Below are 21331 nucleotides of genomic sequence, written 5' to 3' on the forward strand. Positions count from 1 at the left end.
TCTTTATCAGATTTAATGACAAAAATTTCATTATCAAAATTAATTACAATGTATTATTAAAATTAATAAAATCCTAACTTCCTCAACTTTCCTTCAAAAGACTGGGAAATGTTGCCACTGGCACAACTAATTTGCCAACTTAAATCAAAAAGAAAAACCTGAGAAGCTAATTTTGAAGTTAATTGTAAAAATTAAATTGTGCAAAAAGAAAAATGAAAAGAAAAAACTAGCATTTGAATATCATCCAACCAGAAACTAAACAAGACTGCAGACAGGACTCGCTGCCTTCCTGGTAAGAACAGTACAGGAACCAGATCCCATCAAACCGCAGCCTGCCCCACGCCCCACGGCCAGCCTCAAGTGGTGACCCCGCATCAGTGCTGTTCTCCAGGTTTCCTCCTGCAGCCCTCGGCCCAGAGCCGCGGCCGAGACCGCTGCAAGCTGGAGACGCGTCTTCCTGCTGCCCTGCCCTGCAGCTGGGATCTGAGGGAAGAGACCCTGCGCTGTAGCTGCCAGCAGGCCGTGTACACAGGCTGCTGGGGCCCCTGCGGCCTGGGGGCTGCCACAGAACAGGGCCCAGGAAGAGCTGCGGTGGGCCTGTGACGAGGCCGGGACGTCAGCGGTCCATGCTACGCTGGGAAGCAGCGCCGGTCAACACAGCCTCCCTTTTCAGCCCGAGGTGGAGCAGCACCGTGATGTTCTGGGATTCGCAGTGCCCGGCCCAGACAGGCCGCTCCAACCGCCTGCAGGCTGCGGGGCCACCCTGCTTGCCTTCCAGCTGGAGAGCCTGCTGAGGCTCCTGCCCACCCTGAACCCTGACGGGAGGAACTGCCTTGCTTGCGAGGGGAACACCCCAATGTATTCTGATAGGACAGGAAACTCTCTCTGGCAAGTTTATTTTTGGAATCAAAAAGAGAAACCAAAGGTGATTTTTAAGCCAGACAAAGTGGAGGAGGAGAAATTTGTGGCCCAGGATCCTCCCTCACCTCCCAATGCTCAGTGTGTATTAATAAGCAGTACAAGCCTGACCAGCAAAACCCTCCCTGGGAACTCAGTAACACGTCAGGTTCCAAAACACCCACACTGGGCCCCTGGCTGGAAACAGCAGGGTGCTCACACTCAGTGCACTAGAAAGAAGAATTGCAGGTCCTAGGAGACTAAATTTTCAGACATCACAAAAGACAGATGTCAGAAAAGGGCCTCCAAGAAAGAGTCTGACCGCAGAAGCTGTTCCCCACAACAAGTAAGGGCACTCCGAGTCCCTCGGCACTGCCCAAGAGCTCTCCCCAGGCACAGAGATGGCTCACGAACCTGCCTGTCTACGGACAGCCTCACACGACCAGAGGTGATGGCACACAGAACAGTGAGGCTTGGTTCCATGTCTGCTGTCCTGGGTAAAAAGCATGGCCCTTCCTGACACAGGTGTGACAGCTGAGCGTGTGTTTGACAGCACGCCGGCACGCAGCGTCCAGCATGTCCCTGCTTCCTGACTCCAGAGGAGAATCTTCTAGATTCCCTCAACTGTCCCCTCAACACCTTGCAGGAGCACTTCCAAATGGCTAGGCACACAAGGTTCGTCCCACCAACACTGCTCAGCCAAAAGCAGAGCGCAGCCTCAGCTCGGCGCGCAAGACCCTGGTCTCCGCGCACCTGCGAGAGGCCATTCCACCTGGATGAGCAGCGGTGAGCAGGGGCGGGCCTGCAGCCACCCACCTTCGCCCAAGGAAGGAAAAGTAGAAACTCTGATGGCACCCCCAAAATCAACAGTATGGGAAGCACCAAACTGAACAAGTCACAAAGCAGGTGTGGAGAAGGCATCACTCTGGACTCGGGAGACCCAACACCTCCACTGTCACCCACCAATGGAGTCCCTGACCCACGCGCTTTCCATCCACTCTGAGGCACGTAAGCCCCTCCCAATGCCGCAGGCCCGCCACACTCAGCAGAGGAGGCAGCACTTCAAAGGCTGCAGGTCTCGGCAGCGGAACACGCTAAGTATTTGAGATGGCTTCCTTTATTTCTTCATTTACTCACTGGCAGTGCCGGGGCTGGAGCCCAGGACCTTGCGCTCGCAAGGCCATGTTCTACCACCAGCTGCACGCGAGCCCTCGCTTCTCTTACCAGATACTCAGATAAGGAAGTCAGTAGACACAGAGGTCACCTAGCTACCACGATCTCAAAAGGTCTGCAGCTCCGAAGAGGCTAGCCCAAGACTGCTGCAGACGACGAATCCACATCCTCTCCACCACCACAGTGGTATGTTCCAGACTGTCCAGGGATGGAGATGCAGACATCTACAGCCCAGCCTGGGGCAGGGAGGGGGCAGTGCAGCATGGTTGCTGTGAACACCAGAGCCACCTTCAAAGCAGACAACATCCATGGGCGCTGCCCCTGACCAGGCTGCATTCCTGAGACCAGCAGGCAGCTAGCTTCCCACTGCCAGCACCTCCAGAGGAGGACACTGACCACAGATGCTTGAGCGCTTGCCTGGGGGTGGAGGGACAGAGTGCCCAGAAGGGCTGTCCCCACACAGGAAGCCTGAAAGGGCCCTGATCCTGGGAGGGGTGGAGGTGATCCTAGTCCTGGACTCAGCACCATGCAGCACACCTGTGTGACACTGGGTAGCCCCTGGCCACTGGGAAGCTGGCAGGGAACCCCCAGGCACCCTACCTGGCCCCTGACCACCAGGAAGCTGACAGGGAACCCCCATGCACCCAAGGTCATAGGAGTCTCCAGAGAGCCTGCAGGAGGGGGACAGCGGAGGAGCCATGCCACTGGAGAAGAGGAAGTTGAGTCTGCCAACGGTAGCCCAAGTGACAGTGGTGACAAAGGGCACTCAGAGCACTTCTCCCACCGCCAGGCTCTGGACAGTCACGGGCAAGCAGGGAGGCTAGAGTCACCACAGGTGCATCGTGCTCCCTAGAACTCTGTGTGCCTTCGGGCCGTTGTCCTCCCGCCCTTCTGCTAGGGTGCAGAATGGAAAGGATTCGTGTATTCCACAAAACACACGCAGGAGCCCATCAACAGACGCGCCTTTACTACTGCATCAAGATAAAGTGCGCGTTACTGAACAAAATCCCCTCGAGTAACGCAGCACTTCCCAGCACCCCAGCTCTGCCGGGCCACTTCATCCCTCAGGAACGGATTTCACGCTCAGGTATCACACTTGTTCCCGATCCAGCCCACTCTGCACTAAACTAAAAGAGAAAGAGGTCTTTAAAGAACGCTGCAGGTGAACGCGAGCCAAAAACAAAGGCTGTCGGGAAAACATCCGGCCACGTCATGTATGCAGGGCTGGGAGCACACCCTGCTTAAATGTGCCCCTGAATATTTTCTCAAACTGATATAACATTTAAACAGTGTGTGATTACTGAACAGATCACAAGATTTTAGGAAACCTTTTGGGGGGTGCTGGGGCTGGAGCCAGGGCCCGGCAGGCCTCTGCCCCTGTGCACATACGCAGCCCCTTCCTGTGAGGTTGCTTTTTTTTAATGTATTTTAGTCAACGGATCTTTTAATTAATTAATTTAGTTATCTGTGGTGCTGAGGATCAAACCCAGGGCCTCACAGGTGCCAGGCAAGCGCTCTACCACTGAGCCACAACCCAGCCCCATGTGAGGTTCTGTATCAAACACTGAAACCAAGCTTTTCCTCGAGAAATGCAAATGCCAACCAAACCATGCTTTCACCCTCACTCTGAACAACTTTCACTCTAACACCATTATTTCTAACAAAACTCTGAAGATTTCCAAGGACACACAGACACATTGATTCCTAAGTATTCGCATTAAATAAGCTAAGTCATTCATTATTGTTGGCTTCCAGCATACCAATGGATTGTTTATAAACCAGCTGTTTAAAAAATAATTTGAAAAGAATTTTAAGTTCTGTAATAAATAATTTTCCTCCCTTTCTTCAGTGGCATCCGAGCATGTACTTAAGTAAGATTTCACTGAAAAACAGCTAGTACACTAACTGCAGATGGGATTTTCCTAGTCATTTTTTTTTTTTAGCTTGCACCCCTGAATTCAATGTAAGTTCTTAAGCTGCTGCTCATCAGGGGACAAACACCTGTCGCTACGCACGCCACCTGTCAGGTAGGGCAGAAGGACTGGACACACATGTGGTCACTTCTATGTGAAATGTCTGGGCCTCGATCCCCGTCCAGCTGGGACCCACGTACATGATCTCAGCGGACAGATTCAGCTGGCTGCAGATGGAAAGATGTGGAAAGACGCCTGCACACTGAAGGCGCAGTTTTCTCCCTCTTCTCACCCCTGAGGAATACCTGGTCATGCATTCACCCCCCACTTACCTGTGTCAGGCGCCACGCGTGATCTAGAGGCGAGAATACCAGAGGACACGGGGTTTGTGCAGACACCGTGCCGTTTTCCAAGAGACATGTGCGGATCTCAGCACCCGAGGGGGACGCCCCACAGACACCCAGGAAAGGTGCACGTGACTGTCCGTCTAAGCTTCAGCCACGAAGGTTCCCTACTTCCCTGAGCTACTGAAGGGACTTTTCCAAACTGGCTTACTGAAGAGCCATTTGTGTGAAAGATAAAACAAGCCTCTGAATTCCAAATGTTGGCATGAAGTTATGGTCTTAAATTTCTTAAAATGACAATCATGAGGATCTGCTGCTCGTGTTCCCAGGAAAGGCTTGATGGGAACCGTGAATCTGGCTTCTGCCTTTGTAGAAGGGTGAGCAGTAAGCACCCCATGAGGACTCTCACATACACACTCTTCAGCAAACAGTGCCCAAGAAGGATCATCCGGGATCCACTGTGAAAGTGACAGGAGAGAGCCAGCCAAGCAGACGCCCTTGGAACAGCCTGATGAACAGCATCCAGGGCCTCCAGGTCCGGCCCGCAGCTCTCAGAGCACCACGCAGCACGGGTGACCAACGCCGTGCCAGTCACAGCAAGCAGGGCTCGCTTCTGATACAAGAGTGTCTACCTCCACTGAGGATGTCCACAAAGAGAAAACCGCCTGCCCGAAGCACCAGCACAGCAGAGGTCTGTCTCTCCAAAGACCACCCCTGGGGCTCTGCTGTGGTTGGTCCCACAGAGCATGAGGGCTTCCATGGAGGGCACTGGGCTCTCAGCACAGCATGGTGGAAGGAAAAGCCTGTGTGGCCATTTCAGCCAGGACACCTCACCTGCCCAGGAAGAAAGCATCAAATACAAGCTCAGGAGGAATTTTATTTCTTCATTTCACTTCAAGGAGAACCTGGCTGGAAGAGCAGCAGAAATACAGATTCTGCCTGAAGACGCCTCATCTCAACACTTCTGATCCAAGCTCCCAGTCTCCAAAGCTCAGCTCCCATGAAGAGCGAATGAAGCCCTGAGTCTCTGGACAGAGTAATTCTTTGAAAACTAACATCTGTCTTATCACCAAAGGCATGGCTTCAAACAGTCGCTCCCATTCTGACTACCATTAGCTCAGCTGGCAAATGAGTCAATATACTGCTAGTGGCCACTTCCAAGAACTGCAAATTAAACTCGTTAACTTATACCAACAGAGTAAGTTGTTTCTAACAGTATATCCCTTCTATACTGAATGCACAATTATTCTCAAAAAAGGTGAACTCTTACCTCAGGGTCCTAGATCCCAAATCTTGGTGAAAGGAGGGACAGACCCAGAGAAAACACAAATTCTAGCCGAGTAATGAAAACCACTGTGCAGTAAGAAGTTCTAGGAAAATAATAAAACATTAATAGTTGGAAATGGCACTCCCCTCCCTGGAAGGGGCCACCTCCCCAAAGGAGGAACCTGTTCTGTCACACCCCCGCCTCTACCTCTTAGGCAAAGCTGGGAAGACCCAAATCTATCCCGACCACAACAGGTCTGGGACAGAGCTGCCCTGCTGTGCTGCGAGCCTGTGATGACCTTCAAAGTCACGATCTCTTCCCCCATCAAAGGTGTAAGTCTAAGTTGTCAGACTTCCTGTCTGGGGTTTGGAGTTGCGGACCCGTAGGAGATCCCGTCTCAGATCCCGAAGGTGAATCCAAGACAGCATGTCAGATCCCGAGACTGCAATGCTGCTTTTTCTGTGGGCCTCAAGGAACAGAGGCCTGCGATTCCTGGAACAGTTACCAGGAAGGCCTCGAACGCCCGAGGGTGGACATCGGGGTCTCATCCACAAGCCGGCGTGTGAGAGTAGTTGAAGCTAGGGCTTAAAGTCTCACATGAGGCAAACCAGATTTTGTCATTGTCAAAGCAAAACTAACAAACAAAAAGATGGAAATACACATTCGGCAGGTAAAAAGAACCTGCTCTTCTTTCACGCCTCGCTCTCCCTCTTCCAAATTAAAGGGGGCAGGGGTGCTTTCGTCTCAAATCTCCGCTGCTGTTAAGAAGCAGACAAAGGAGGAAGAAAACTGAACGCAGAAGTATCGAGCTGTTCTCACGCTTGGCACACACGACACACGGGACCGCCACGAAGAACCTGGGGAACACAGGTCAGGGCCGCGGGACGCTGAGGAGCCACCGAGTCCACAGTGCCACTTGCCTGCAGCCAGGGGACGCTGCTGTGAAGTCCCAAAGCGGAACTCGGCGCACGGTCTCAGTGAAGCACCTCTGGAGCGGCCATGCCTGGCTGCAACGCCACCCAGCGCTCAGGCCTCAGCTCCGCTTCAGAGAAACGGCTCTGCCAGGCAAGGCAGGGGCTTCGGCGGCTATCAGCCCAGAGGACAGGGAAGTCAGCCGAAGCGCCCACCAGCCCCAGGGACTCAGTCTGCATGCTCCCTGCGCCCCAGGCTGGGCCTTCCCGTCTGAACCTGAGTTCCCGGCAAGCCATGGGCCGTTTCCTAGCAGGCACAGGGACCCCTTTAACAGGTGCGCAACCCCAACACCAGAGCCTGCTTCAGAATTTACATCTGGTAGCTCTTTGTTACTGAAAGCCAAGAAGCAGTAACACTGGAGAAGAGAGTTTTCCCCTTCTGTGGTGTGACTGACATACAAACCTGGCAGCTTTCAGTTAGAAAGACCACAGCACTGAAGGCCCTTACTGACCCACAGACGCTGCTTCCCTGGTGGAATGACTGCGGCCATCAACATCTCAGAGAGTCCCAAGTTAATAAATACTAGACCATCTCAACCTCAGAAGGAAATGGCAATTAAGTCCAAAGGGCAAAAGAGTGCGCACCTGTCACACATAAAATCCACCACTGGGTCTGTTACCAAGTGACGAAGGGTGCTCAGCCTGGGGTCAAACGCAAGGAGGAATTTAACATTAAATTCTAAGCAAGATTTTGAAAATGAACATGTCAGTAAATATAATAGTTTTAGACTTCACTGCTTGGGGGTCCCTAGTGGGGCACTCCACTCCCACATACCATACAGGCTGACCCCAGCCCACCCTGGTCACACACTAAAAAAAGTGATCTGAGATTTGAAAAAAAGTAATTAAAAGACTGTGTTTTGTTGGACCAGCCCCAAATATGAAAAAAGAATTAAAGTAGAAGCAAAAATATCTTCAGCAATCACTTCATTTTAAATGTAATTGTAATCCCCATTTTTTCTTTGGAAACCTACAATAGGTTAAGCCAAGAGAAAAAGGAACAACAGCTTTAAAATGTGTAACAATCTGGGTTTGAAGCCAAAATTGAACAAGTAATGACGGAGCCAGTCGGCCAGTATATGGAAATAAAAGAACTGTCCCGCTTAGGGATCTAAGGAAATACAGTGTGGGAGAAGCAGCCCGTGGAGGGCCTGGGACCCCTCCCCGCCAACCACCTCACACCCAAGGAAAGCAAGAGACGAACTCTGAGGTAAGTCCAGCTCTCTGGGGCTGGGGTCCCCTTGAACACTCCACACTGGAGAATTACATCTCTAAATGCCAGAAATGTGTTGCATTTCTACTTTCTGAACTCCCAGGAGAATTCTGTCCAGAATTATATAAGAGGCTATGTACATAGTAAAACCAAAAATTCATAATATATTAAATTTTTTAAATGAGAAAAAATCATTTTCTAGCTGGATTTATGTGTATGTATGTATGTGCACCCAAGATAAAAATGCATTAAATTGACACATTTTAAAATATGTAAACTAATAACATGTACAAACAGGTGTAGCTGAATCAAAATATCAACAACAGTTCTCTCTGAACCATGATATCATTTGTTTTTTGTTTTCTTTACATTTTCTACAATGATTAACATACACATAATAATAGGTTTAAAAAATGCACCTATATCTGGGCTGTTTGCCAGAACATAAACTATTAGTCATTCCATGAACATCACTCTTTCTGTGTTCATTCTTCACTCCAACACCACGGAGTACCCGCTGTGTGCAAGCGCAGGGAAGGGGACTCCAAGGCAGCCCTAGAGGGCTGCAAATCACACCAAGAAGATGGACCGCGCGCAGGAGACCATGCTGGAGCCAACTCTGGGTGCCCAGGGATCTAACAGCTCCTGCCTCAGTCAGGGGGCTGTGATGCTGTTTGCTTAGTTCGCATTCCACACCTGCATTTCTGCAGTTTCTCACCATAGGCTGTCTCTGGTTTCCAGAGGTTTGATGTGTGATTTTTTTGATTCTGAAGGTGCAAAAGTGTGCCATATCACCATTCTCTTTTTACTTCAGTGCAGTATTCAGTGAGTCACATTCAATGTTGAACACTGTATTATAAACGAGGCAGATTAAAGGATCTTGCCCCACTGTGAGCCAAGCAAGGGTTCTGCGCACATTGCGGGTAGGCGGGGCTCAGCCATGCCCTCTGCCAGGTAGGCCCGGCAAGACATTTTCCACTTATACAGGGTTCACCTAGACACGGAGCCATCGCAAGTGCAGAAGCACCCGAGTCTCTTATTCCTGTTCTTCCTTAAATCTGCAGGGAGCTGCAGTCCAGGTGGTGCTGCTGAGAGGGCGCCCTGGGAGGGGCAGCCCCTTTCCTGCCACCAGGGACAGACGTAAACGATGCCCTCCAGGCAGTGCAGCCGGTCTGGCCATCCTTCTTTCCTGCTGCTGCTCACTCAGGTTCTGACTTATTTCCATAGAGGTCACCTGCCACACACCTGAATTCCACGACAGTGGGCGGTCACCCCCTGGCATTAGCATAGCCCTGGACACAGGGAGACCACTCGACCAAGAGCCCGCGCACACACTGCTCCCCCTGGGGGGAATGCACGCTAGCTGGAGGACCCTCAGTGTGGCGAGTGGACAGGTGATATCGTGGAAGACAGAGGCGGCGACAGACTGCACTTTTTAATATTCTCAACAGAGGGACGATTGAAACACTCGGGCCAAAGGCAATCCTACCCCTTCAACTCCACCCTGACCTCTCAGATGGGGCAGGGACCTCCTGAAGGTGTAATTTCGTTTAAATTTATTTATAAACTGTCCAAAAGTGAAAATGCATTCTTCACTGAAACTTTTAGATGAGCAGGTCAGTCCCCTACAGGCCCACAGAGGGGTACTCCATCAGTACCTGTAACTAAAAGCCCACAGATCACGTCTTTCGATAACAGCAGAAACAGAGCACAAGCTGGGTATGTCCTAGAAATCATGAATTCCGGGGTTCCCAAGGGAAGATGAAGAGGAGAGAGCACTCCGTGGGAAAGTTTCTGGGAAGACCTGGGCTCGCTGAGACCTGGAGGTGCACAGTTCGCAGCGCACCTGAGAAGCGGAAGGAGCTGTCCTGCTGGACCACGGTGACCAGAAACTCCCTCTCCTGCCATTTCCCGTGTTGGGGCCAGCTGTGGCTCATTGAAAAATGACAATTGTGGCGTGTGGGGTGTGCCCAGTGGTAAAGCACTGCCCACATGCACAAGGCCCTCCTTGGGTGCCACTCCTAGCACCACAAAAAATAAACAAATAAAACGACGATGGATTAGAAGGTTTTATCCCAGGCTCAGACTGTGCCTGTGGGCGAGGGAGCAAGTGACAGGGTCTGAGGCTCAGCAAGTCAATCGTTAAAGACGGGAAAGCCACCCCAGGTGTGGCGACTAGCAGGCAACACTGGGCTTTCTGCTTCTCTCTTTCACCCTGGGCAGACGGCTCAGCCCAGGGCCTTGCACAAAGGAACAGGAAGTGCACAGGGTGGCAATGGAGATGGGCCATGACCACAGGCAGGTCCTGTCAGGGCACGGGGGTTTGAGAGACACTGCTGCAGCCTGACCCTGAGCCGACAGCCACATCTGATCTGGGTCCCAGGTGAGTCTATGTGCGAAGCTGCCCCTGAGTCCCTCCCCGGGCTCAGGAGAACCTGCACAGCCCAACGCTACCAGAGGAAGCAGACACACCTCCCAGTGTCCTGCAAGATCAGCTAAAGGCTGCGGCTCCTCGCCAAGCCAGGAATGCGCACGGTTCACCACGACAAAGTGGCAGTGTCAAAGTAAGGGGCTCCAGCAGAACCACGTCACCGACCCCAAGCCAGCAAGCCCTCCTGCGGGGGTTGGCAACATCCGTGCCAGGGAGGCGGCATGGCTTCGCTCTTGGCGATTTCAGATACTGTGACATAAAGCTTCCTTCCCCTGTGAACTGAAACTCGTCCGTGGCCCTGGCCCAAGAAGCTTTCTGGACTCTGCTGGCTCTTACCAAAGAAGGCTCCGGCCTCCTCCTCAGCCTCCTTCGCTGCCCGCACTGTTCCGACGGGTCCTCGGTGGAGTTGAAGCATGTGCTGGCAGCACTGGCCCAGGTAAACTGCTAATGGAAGTGGTGGCCACCGGGAGGTCCCCTGTCCACCTTGCTCCCTGTTCCTCTGACGTCTCCTGCCCGAGGAGAGTCACGCAACAGGCTGCAGTCAGTCGACAAGACCAGACCCTTGCTGCACCACATACCCTGCCACAAGGGTCACCCTGAGATGCACCAGGTGAAGTACAGGACGTCCAGTCACCTGACATACACGATTTCAGATAAACAACAAATAGCGTCTTAGCACAAATATATCCCCAATATTGCATGGGGATATACTTACACTTCCTTCTAGAAAGTACTCGTTGTTTAGCCAAACTCTGCATTTAACCAGGTGTACTGTGTTTCTATTTACTAAACCTGCCAAACCTAACTTCCAAAAATAGCACATTATTTGGATGAGTTACTGCAAGCAAAGTGCTTGAGTTAAATACATAACCCAAAAAAAGGTGTAAAAGCTGACGCAAACACATGCATTATGTATAAGGGGGGATGATTTTGCATCTCTGTACACATCACTGATTTACTGAGTGTAATATATTCATGGCAAAGGGAAAGAAATCAGCAAACCAGAGGGCCCCTCCTAAACATCCCCAGATGGCCCCGGGGCCCTGTTCCCCGAGTGAGGAGGGCAGGTGCCTCTGGAGGCTCCTTCTAGGCAGGCAGGGGTCCTGGAACCCAGGCAGCCACCGTTAGGGTGTTCTGGACAGGCTGTGAGCCGGCCTCCCCCAGCTCCTGCTTGAGGCTCCTGCCAGGCTTCGGGGGCACCGCACAGCTGAGCAGAGGCTGCACCCGACAAGGATGGGGAGGAGGGCCCAGAGAGGAATGGGTGCAACGCCAGTCGGGGGCTGGGGACGCCGGCACCCCCCCGCTGCTCCTCACAGAGGCACCGAGCAAGCTCCGCTGCTAGAGCCACGTGCTGCTCACACGCCTACGCCGTGTGGTCACGAGGAAGTCTCTTGACCCTCTAGACCTCAGGTTTCCCTCCAGAGTTTACAGACAAGCAGGGGCTGCATCCCACTGAGTCCAGGGAACGCTTGCATGAAGTGCCGCTACAGCAGCTCCCCCATGGACGTGCAGCCCAGGACACGGGCGCCCAGATCAGTGGAGGAAAGACTGAGGCTGAACACAGCAGGTCAGAAAGGCCCAGCACTTCCAGAGCAGGGGCAACCGTGACCCCGGGAACGCAGAGGCAGAGGCAAGGGGGGATTTCAAGTTCCAGACCAGCCTGGAACTCAGTGTCACCCTGTCCCAAAATAAAGCAAAACGGCTGGGGGTGTAGCTCAAATGGTAGAATGTACAAGGCCCTGGCTGGACCCCCAGTACCACAGAAAAAGTAAAGAGAGAGAAACAACACAGCAATGTGGGAAATGAAGAAACAAGGTTCCACGCTGACCATGCACTTGTAAGAAAATAAACCAACTTATTCAATAAAAGATCTGCACAGTAGGGGAGGGATGTGTTTCTAAAATGCTGTGTAAAATACAACAACCATCAGGAAAAAGTGAACAATTCTGACTTTCTAGAATGCCTATAATAAAATAATTCATAAATAAGTTTAAAGAAATGGGAAACGAGGAGAATAAGCATTTGAAACACACATAATGAATGATTCAAATTCACAACCGATGAAGAACTCCTGCAAGTTAACAAGAAAAGGACAAACTACACATCAGTTACCTGTGCAAAGCCCACGCAGGCAAACCAAGCTGGGCAAGCCTCAAACACTGAGCTACAGCCAGGCCCTAGACACCTACAGACTTGCTAAGGAACGAACAGAACTTAGCAGGTGCCTGGCATGGGCTATCCTGGGAGGGTCAGTCCCAGCTTCTCCCCTGTCCACAGCTGCCCCCATATGTGTGGCCCTAGGAGAGCAAGCAGAGGCTGGACTCTAGGCCACCCTGCCTCCTCTCCTCTCCGCCAGGGTCAGGTTGGAGCAGAAGGGCCTGGCAGAGGAGGAGGCAGCCGAGGCCAGAAGATCCTAACCCGTTCTGGAAGACCCTGCCCTGCCACAGAACATCAGAAGGGGCAAGGAAGTGACAGATTCAGACACGAGCCAGGCGGAGGAGCGCCGCCGGGAAGAGCCGAGGTAGAAGTGATGTAAAAGATGAGACCCAAGGCCCACTGTGTGCTCAGAGGGTGTGGGCGTGGGCAACGAGAAGACCAGCTCCTGGTCCCCACCAGGCACACCTGCAGAGCTCAGTCCCAAGACCTCCCACAGACACCAACAGCAACAACCCAAAATCATCACATTCAAATAAGATCTTCAAAAACCTAGAAATTCTAGCCCAGAATGGAAAACAAAGGTACCAAACGGTGGCTATCTAAAAGGCACCCGGAGGCTGAGGTCGCAGGATGCTGCCCACACCCAGCAAGCCTGCACGTGAGCTCCTCCCCCATCCCTAACCTGCACCCCCTTTTGTGACGGTTTCAAAACTCACATGGAGGTAGAGCGGCCATCGCCATGGAAACTGCAGAGCCTCCAAAAATCACCAGCCAGCATTCTGCAACTACTTCCTCAGGCCTGAACTCAGGAACTTCCTGTGTCCCCTTCAGCCAGGAGGCTGGCAGGACGTGCCATGTCCACCTCACAGGCCTCTCCGACTGACATTTTTCATCATTTTTGAAAAAGCAATACCCAACAATATTTCCTAATAATGAGAAATTTCAATCCACTCCACTCTTACTCCTTTCTAGTCTAATACCAAAATAATCTACATGAATCATAGTCTCATAAATCCCACAGTAATCAGTTTTTTGAAAACCAGTAACACTATAGATTCCTTTTCAATCACAAGAAATATGGCAACTAGAAGCCAGACTGGAAACCCGACCATCATTTCTGTATCAAGAATGTCCTCCGACTGTTCAGTGCCTTAAAGTAATATTGCAATGACATTATACTGGAATCTCGACAGTACATCTCGAGTACAAAGCTCGACTGCTATGTACATAAAAAACTGATTTGACGATTTTGAAGGCACCTGCCATCTGCGTCAGGTTTCATCTGCTCCCAGCATGTACGTAAGTCATCACATGGCACCTGAATTACCATTCACGTGACACTTCTCAATAACCAATGATCACACCGACGTGAAACCAGTAATCACAATGGCTTTGGAATACAGTTTATTCATCACACTGAAAGCAATTATTCTGCAGTTAAAAGAAAGAACATGAGTAATACTCAGATTTGGCACATCTTTTACAGCAACATAGTTGGCAGCTAACAGCCCAGATGTCTTACTAATCTGTGAAAATACCTCTTTCCAATCAATGGCTGCCTCTATGAATACAGCAGGGGACGAGGACTCTTCACATGGGTCTAACTACGTAAAGACACGCACAGAATCTGAAATTCCAGTAACACAGGAACTACTTTCCAACCTTTAATCCAGAGATAAACATTCCTAGTCTTTTTTACTTCTAGTAAAATACAGATCTAAAACTGCAATTATTTTAATATGCAAAGGCTTATACAAACTGTATACCTGAATATTGGATCCTCTCAGGAACCTACAAAGCCCTCAAGGAAAACTCTCAGAGTGGATCCAGTGCACAGGAAATTATCTAAGGAACACCAAACCAAAAAACAAGCAAACCTACTTACAAATGAAACACTGAGGACTTGCACCAGAGATGAACACACCACAGAAACTCTCCACAATGAAACCTACAGGCTCCAAGCATCTAAAAGAGTCACACTCACTAAGTAATCCAGCGTAGCCACCATGAAAGCAGACAAGGGCGACGCAAACCCGTCAACCAGCTCCAACCAGCCCCAGGGCAAGGAAGCCCAATCCTGAGAGAGGAGGGTCTCCCCAGAGCAGGGCAGAGTCCCCGCCCGGGGCCACCGCCCCCAGGGTCCTGGGGGAAGGACAGCAGCCCCCATGCCGGCAGGGTCCAGGCACGTCCTCGTGGATGAGAGGATGTGAGGAGGGTGTCTGCAGCTGGCCAGCAGCACAAGGAGTGCCCACGGGAAGCACAGGCCCTGGGCTCTGTCTAGGGGTCCATGAGCTCTGAGCCCAGGGCTCTCATCCAGCAGGGATGGAGCACGTCCACCACCCTCGCTGCTCCACGGTCAGTGGCCCTCAGGCATGGACACCAAGGCCACTGGGACCTGCTCAGAGCTGCCATCCTGCCCAGCTGAAGGATGAGCACATAACTGCCCTGGTGTGTGCGGAGGCCCAGGTGGGGGCCCGCAGCCCATGGCCTGCACTCTGGTCACACCGGTGAGACTTTCAAGGTCTCCCAGAGTCTCTGCAGGCGACCAGACAGAGCCTCTGTCCCGAGTGGGAAACCGGTGACTGGATGACCTCTTTCCAAGAAGCCTCTGTGAACCTGCCTGAGGTCTCACGTAGCAGAGGCACCATCAGCCCTTGTGTCTTAGAGTCAGGATCGGCCACTTGCTGCTCCTAGTCCAAGGTATGCATGGTTCACAGGAGAAGGCCCCAGGACACAGTGACCATGAGTCACAGCCCCAACAGAGGACGCGGAGTCAGAAGTCAGAAAGCAACCTCCAAATGAGTCTGATCTCTCTCAAAAAGCGCCAAGTCCTGCTCACCCCAAACAGCAGCAATCCCTGCCCTCCACCCGCTCACGAGGCCCCTCCCACCTGAAACTCTGCAGGAAGAGGAGGCATCACAGCGAACACTGATCGGAAGCTGAGCCACTGCTGCTGCTGTTAGCAGGTGCCACTGTGCCACGAGGTCTAGCTTCTAGACGGTCCATCAAGTGACCTGAGAGCTTCGACTACTCAGCAACATCATCCCTGCGGAACACAGCATCTCTCCACACAGCTAGCTCCTGGTGGACTTGAGGAAGACCTTACCCAACAATGTGGAGCATAATCGTGAGGTTCGCCAGTGTGCTGCTCCTCAGGGCATCTGTCAGAGTGCACGGCCACTGCCTCGAAGAAGACCTCGCTCAGACAGGTGACACCCCACTGAGGGTGTCCTACATCAGACAGAGCAAATGCAGAGTGCTAGGCACAGGGGTCATCCTGCCCTGGAGTACCAGTCCAGGCTGGAAATGCGGGAGGGCTTGGCAGTGGTTCTGTGGGGGTGAGACTCTGCTCACATAGGAAGGGTCCCAGGTGCCACGGAGCAGGGGGACAGCATCAGTGCCATAAGCACGGGACAGGACACGAGGAAGGGGTACGATCAGGGGTGTCACGCCCATGCAGAGTGACAACTGCAGAACACAGGCAGGGGAGGTGGGCACAGTGACTGAGATGTCTCCAGACTGTCTGCCAGAGGAACCACCTCAGGACGACACCACGGCCCAGCCCCCAGGACCCCCACGTCCCCCACTGCTGACCAGGACTCTTCCAGGTGCATGCAGAGCCTTGGCTACACCTGACCCAGCACAGCCTTGCTGCTCTGCCTGCCTGGTCCCTCATGCCTGCTGATCAGCAGCGGACAGCTCGGAGGACACAGGACACACATCTCTCCGCAGCCCTTCTTGCCAGGCCGCTTCTCCGTGCTCCGTGGAATGCCACATCCCACAGGGAGGGAGGGAGAGGAGCCACTCGGAGTTGCCTCACTCACTACGGACAGATCAAGCCCTCAGAGGGCCCTTCCTCCAAGTCAGGATAACGAGGAACAATTCAAACCAGAACCAGGCTCAGAAGCACCACTTCAAGACAACACAGCCACGGTGACATTCAACCACAGGTGAGATCCACAGCACACAAAATACAGGCTGGCAACTTGAAGCCCAGCAGGGCAAGAACTAAAATAACCATGGCCATGCGCCTCTGTGCCCCATGACAGACCCGCACAGGGACCCTCCCAGGACCTGTGCACTGCAGGCTCTGGCTCGGGGACAGACTGCACCAACACCAAGCGCCGTGCTCCAGGACGTGCACAGGAGGCCCGGTGCAGGAGACAAGGCCACACGTCACCCTCCACCGCCACACAGGGCTGAGGAGCTCAGGTGTGTGCGCTGGTCCTCAGCAGCCACACAGAGTGAAAACCCAGGCACAGGAGTCCAAGCTCACTTGCACACAAGCACAGTAACCTTCAGCAAGACTCACCCACATGCACTAGGGCAGTGACAACCTCCCTGTGCCTCAGTTTCCCACTGATAGAACAGATGAGACATCTCTTAGTTCCCTCCCACTTCTAAAATTCTATGATTCTATTTTGTGTACAAAAAGAGAATCAGAAATAAATCATACATTTGACTTTTCCCAGCAAACCAAAATGCATGCTGTGTTTCCCAATACTGAGCCTCTATACCCCGCAAGCCTCTCACTGACAGGAAGGTACTACCGGGGTGTAATCTCTAAGGTGTAGCATCCTTCACGGCATAATAAACTTATTCTGCAAGGCCAGGGAACAGTCTTCTGCTCAAACAAACATCAGGACGCAGGCCATGTGCAGACCTGAGTGTTTAATGAGTCAGCAAACAGTAAGACAAACTTACAAGAAGCCATTCTCAGTGAGATTCTGGAAGCCCCCAGGACTTGCACCCAAAGCAAGCAGCACTATGCTCCTGCGTGCACAGCACGCTGAGGGGAAAGCAGACCAGATGCCCGCTGACCCCGGGCGCCCTGCCTGTGCCTGCCAAGGACATCTAAGCCTTCCTTTCAAGATCACGGCGGCGTCTCCGTCCTGCATAAGAACTCGACAGCGGGTTCCACTCTGCGCATCATTCCCATCACACAGGCCCCCGTGCTCCCGGGGGCAAAGCCCCCGAGTTGCTCAGCCCTCCACTCTGTGTCCATCTGCAGGTCTCACCCGCTCCCTGCAACCTGGGAGCTGCTGCCGGCTTCATCATCATCTCCCTCGTCCAGAGTCTCTGTCTCCAGTCCCCCCTTGCCTTGTCCTCTGCTTATTCTGCACTGGGAAGAACATCCCGAGAGTGACAGTCACTCGGGGCATGGCACCGTCTATAGGCCTCTGAAACACGCCCACAGGGACCCTCAGGATGCCAGCCTGGTGCAGGGCCCGTGTGCAGTGAGACCATGACTCTGTATGGAAACCAGAGAGATGCTACTGCCGTCCACCCTCCCTCTGCAACAGGGCAGGCTGGGGCTGAACAGGCCCCTCGCAGACCATCCTCGGAAATCGCCGCTCCCCACCCTCAGCCCTCGAGGACGCGCCCGTGGATGGACTCCAGGCAGGCGCATCCACCCCAGCTACACTTCCCTGGTCTCAGCAACTGGTTCTCCCCTCTGCGTCCACAGCCCCCTCCTCTGGTGGCACAGCCCCTCCGCGGGCCCAGTGATGCAGCCACATGTATGGCAGAGGCTGCGCCTCGGCTGACACGGTGCCACGGGGAGCTGCCCCAGTGCCCGGGCCAGAGGACAGGGTGGGGATGTGGTCACAAGCCCTGTCCTCAGGCTGGGCAAACTTCCCGATCTCACAGCAGGACAACAGGGGAAGGCTTCCTGAGCGTGCCTTCCGCGGGGCCCTGAAGGGAGCTCTAGAGTAAGCAGAGCTGCCCGCAGTGGCGAGCTGGCCCCGGGGACGCTCCGGCGACCGGCCTCGCACATTCTTACTTTTGTTCCCAGGATTCACCCTCAATCCCGTGTCAATGGGCGACACACACAGACGCTTTTCCCTAAGCTGTGCTAATTGCCGACGAGCTCTATTAAAAAGAAAGAAGAAGGGCTGCTTAACCTTCTGGCAGCTGCGGCCGCGGCCCTGCTGGGCTCCAGCGCTCAGGCGGCCACCCGGCGCGGCTCAGCCTTCCTCCCGCCACCGGCAAGGCGTGGAGCTCCTGGGAGGGGGCGCTGCCTGCCAGGCCCGCTTCTGTGACCGCCCTGAGGGCACCCTCGCCGGCCCTCCTGAGGACCCCGGACCCCACACCTGTGACGGCACGCGGCCCTTCTCCCAGGAGCTCGGCTTCCCTGCCCTGTCTGAACATGGGACTGCCTGCGACCTCTCTAGAACCCGAAGGTGCCTACGGAGGTCCGGGGAGCACAAGGCGCAGTGGGCGCCCCAGCTGGGGTGCTGGGCTAACAGGGAAACCAAAGCAGGCGGCGCAGCTCCTCTGAGCCCCAGCGAGAGCACAGCACAGGACCCGCGAGGCTCCCGGTCGCCCGCTCATGGGGGCGGCCCTTCTGATGCTGGCAGCCTCTTGGGGCTCCCGCCACCCCTGCTCTGACCCCTCCAAGCACACGCCTTCCAGCCGCACACGGAGGCCACAGCACACCTGAGGAGCAGCACCCGCTCTGCCAGGGAAGCCCTCGAGGCCCTTGCTCTGCCTGTGGAAACCGCTAAAACTTCACGAGGCCCTCCTGCCGCTCTCCTCGCTAATCAAAAACATGAATTTCCACCGTCTCCAAAACCGCTTCCTGCCACCTTCCCAATAGGGGTGGACCCCAGCTCAGCAGCACGCCTGCAGTTACCTGTGGATGTAACTGCACATCCATCAAGTCAGTCAGGTGATGTGGCCCAGACCTTCATGGACACGAGGTGTGCCCACCAGAACTTTCCAAAGGCCTGGGCCCAGAAACAGCACCCACGCAGACCCTGGAAGTTGGTTCTTTTTTTTTTTTTTTTCCCAGATAAAATCACTACATATGGAATTTACTGGAATAGGCACATAGATCTGAGCTCTGAACTTCGACTCTGCTACGCATGGGCCGGCTGACCCGCTGGAGAACTGCAGCCACCTGCTGCCCCACAATTCCTACAGACCTGCTGGAAGGACTGCATCAGGTCCCACCATCTGCAATCTGAGGATATAAATGGCCTGAATGCTCAAGATCCAGGGAATGTCTTCAGAAACAGAAAGGCGCACAATCTCCAAAGCTACGTGCAAGACTCACGGCACGCTGCCGACCGGAACGCAGCACAGGTGCCTGGGCTGCTCGAAAGCAGCTGCTCCGAGGGCCTTGCCCAGACCCCACAGGCCTGCAACGAGAGCAGCTGAATGGATGTGTGTGGTACCTCTTCTTAAGATGGGTGACCCATCCCTCGGTCACCCAAGGCCACAGCAAACCCCACCCTGCCAGCCAGGAGGGAAGGGTCTGCATCAGCAGGAAGAAGTAGCCTCTGGGGTCACGGGGCGACCTCAGTAGGCCCGGCTCTGCAAGGCTGTAGGCTACTGTCCAACACCCTTTTTTTTTATGGCCAACTTTGCATTAAATTCAAATAGATGTTAATATGTCTTGTCACAGAATCATGTGAGGCCTATATGAATTCTCTAATAAAAAAAAAAAATATATATATATATAGTGCCTGCAAGAACTAACACTAGTTTCCAAAATTTAATGACCCCAAAAACGCAGACTAAGCTCCACTTCATAGTGAAAATAACCTGATGCTCCCAGATTCTCAACTACCAAGGAGCAGAGGACCCACTCAAATGTCACCTGCCTGCTGTCACAACGGAGGGTACGGCCCCACCAAACAGCAAAATGTTCTCATAAAGTGGAAATAAGAAAGCCAGCCTAGCATTTTACCAGCGCAGGCTCCACAGCGGAGTCAGTGTTATCAGAACATAACCAGTAAAAGCCAGAGCTGTAAAAGTGAGAGAAGAAAACCAAGAATCAAACTCCCGAAGGGCCAACCAGGACTGCGACTGGGCCAGCGGGCTCAGAGCACGAGGAGCGCGGCCGGGAGTGCCCCAGGACGACCCTCCCGCAGAGGGCGCGCCACCCGCCACTTCGCCGGGTGCACACCGAGCGCGGGGCAGAGGTGCGATGGCTCACCTGCACCTGCACGAGGCGCGGAGACCCCCAGGCTGGCAGGGCTGTTATAGCCCTGCTGGCCACGCTGCTGCTGCTGCTGCTGCTGCTGCTGCTGCCGCTGCTGCTGCCGCTGCTGCCGGGGCTCTGGGCACAGCACAGCACACACAGCACACCACGCCCCACAGGCCTCCAAGGACTAACCTGCCCGATGCCCACCAAGGACAAGCAGCACGGCTTCCTGCTCAATCTCGAAGAAAGCGCACCAGGGTCCTCGACCTCGCTGCAGAATCAGACCGTTCTGCCCGTGGGCAGATTCCCATCGTCCCTGAACTTTCAGGTGAAAGCAACACCAAAGGCTTGCGGGGAGAAGGGAAAACAGCCCTGGCCGCACGGGAAGAGGTCTGAGTTCCGTGACTGCAACGTCACCTTCCCTTCACAATCACCCCAGCAGAAAACAGCAAGGGAAACATCAAATGTCTACGGTTTGTAAACGGCAGGAAATCAGCCCAGTTGACCAAGCAACTTTAAATCTCCACATGAGTTCTATTTGGAAAGTAACCAGTTCCAATTGACTGCCTAAACCCAGAGGTTCACCTGAATCTGCACACGGACTCCAAGTTACCTTGACCCAGCTGCCTGGTGTTGAGAGCGGAGGGAAGCGCTTATGTGTTGAAGTGTGTGTATGTGTTCAGATTGTGTGTTCATGTGTGTGCATTCAAGTGTTTGTGTGTTCAAGAGTGTGTGTTCAAGTTGTGTGTGTGTTCCAGGGTGTGCGTGTGTGTTCCAGGGTGTGTGTGTTCAAGTTGTATGTTTGTGTGTTCAAGTTGTGTGTTCGTGTGTATCACATACATTCATGTGCATATGTGCATGCCTGCAGGTGCATGCATTTGTGTGTATGTATGTGTGTGTTTGTGTGTGTGTGGTGCTGTGTCTGTGCTGTATGGACCTGAGGCACAAAGGAGAGAGGCCCGCTGGGCGGGCCAAGACTGCATTCCCTGCTCGGACACCACTGGGGCCCAGGACAGACCGCCCCCTCGCTGTCAC

The 21331-nt window shown here is 53.4% G+C and overlaps 1 protein-coding gene across 1 annotated transcript in view; it reads right to left on the reverse strand.

The window, feature by feature from the left end:
• The window catches only part of Znf516 (zinc finger protein 516), a 110364-nt gene that overhangs the window by 47772 nt on the left and 41261 nt on the right, over positions 1-21331 (reverse strand).

The sequence above is a fragment of the Sciurus carolinensis genome, chromosome 15, assembly GCF_902686445.1.
Source record: "Sciurus carolinensis chromosome 15, mSciCar1.2, whole genome shotgun sequence".
Taxonomy (NCBI): Eukaryota; Metazoa; Chordata; class Mammalia; order Rodentia; family Sciuridae; genus Sciurus; species Sciurus carolinensis.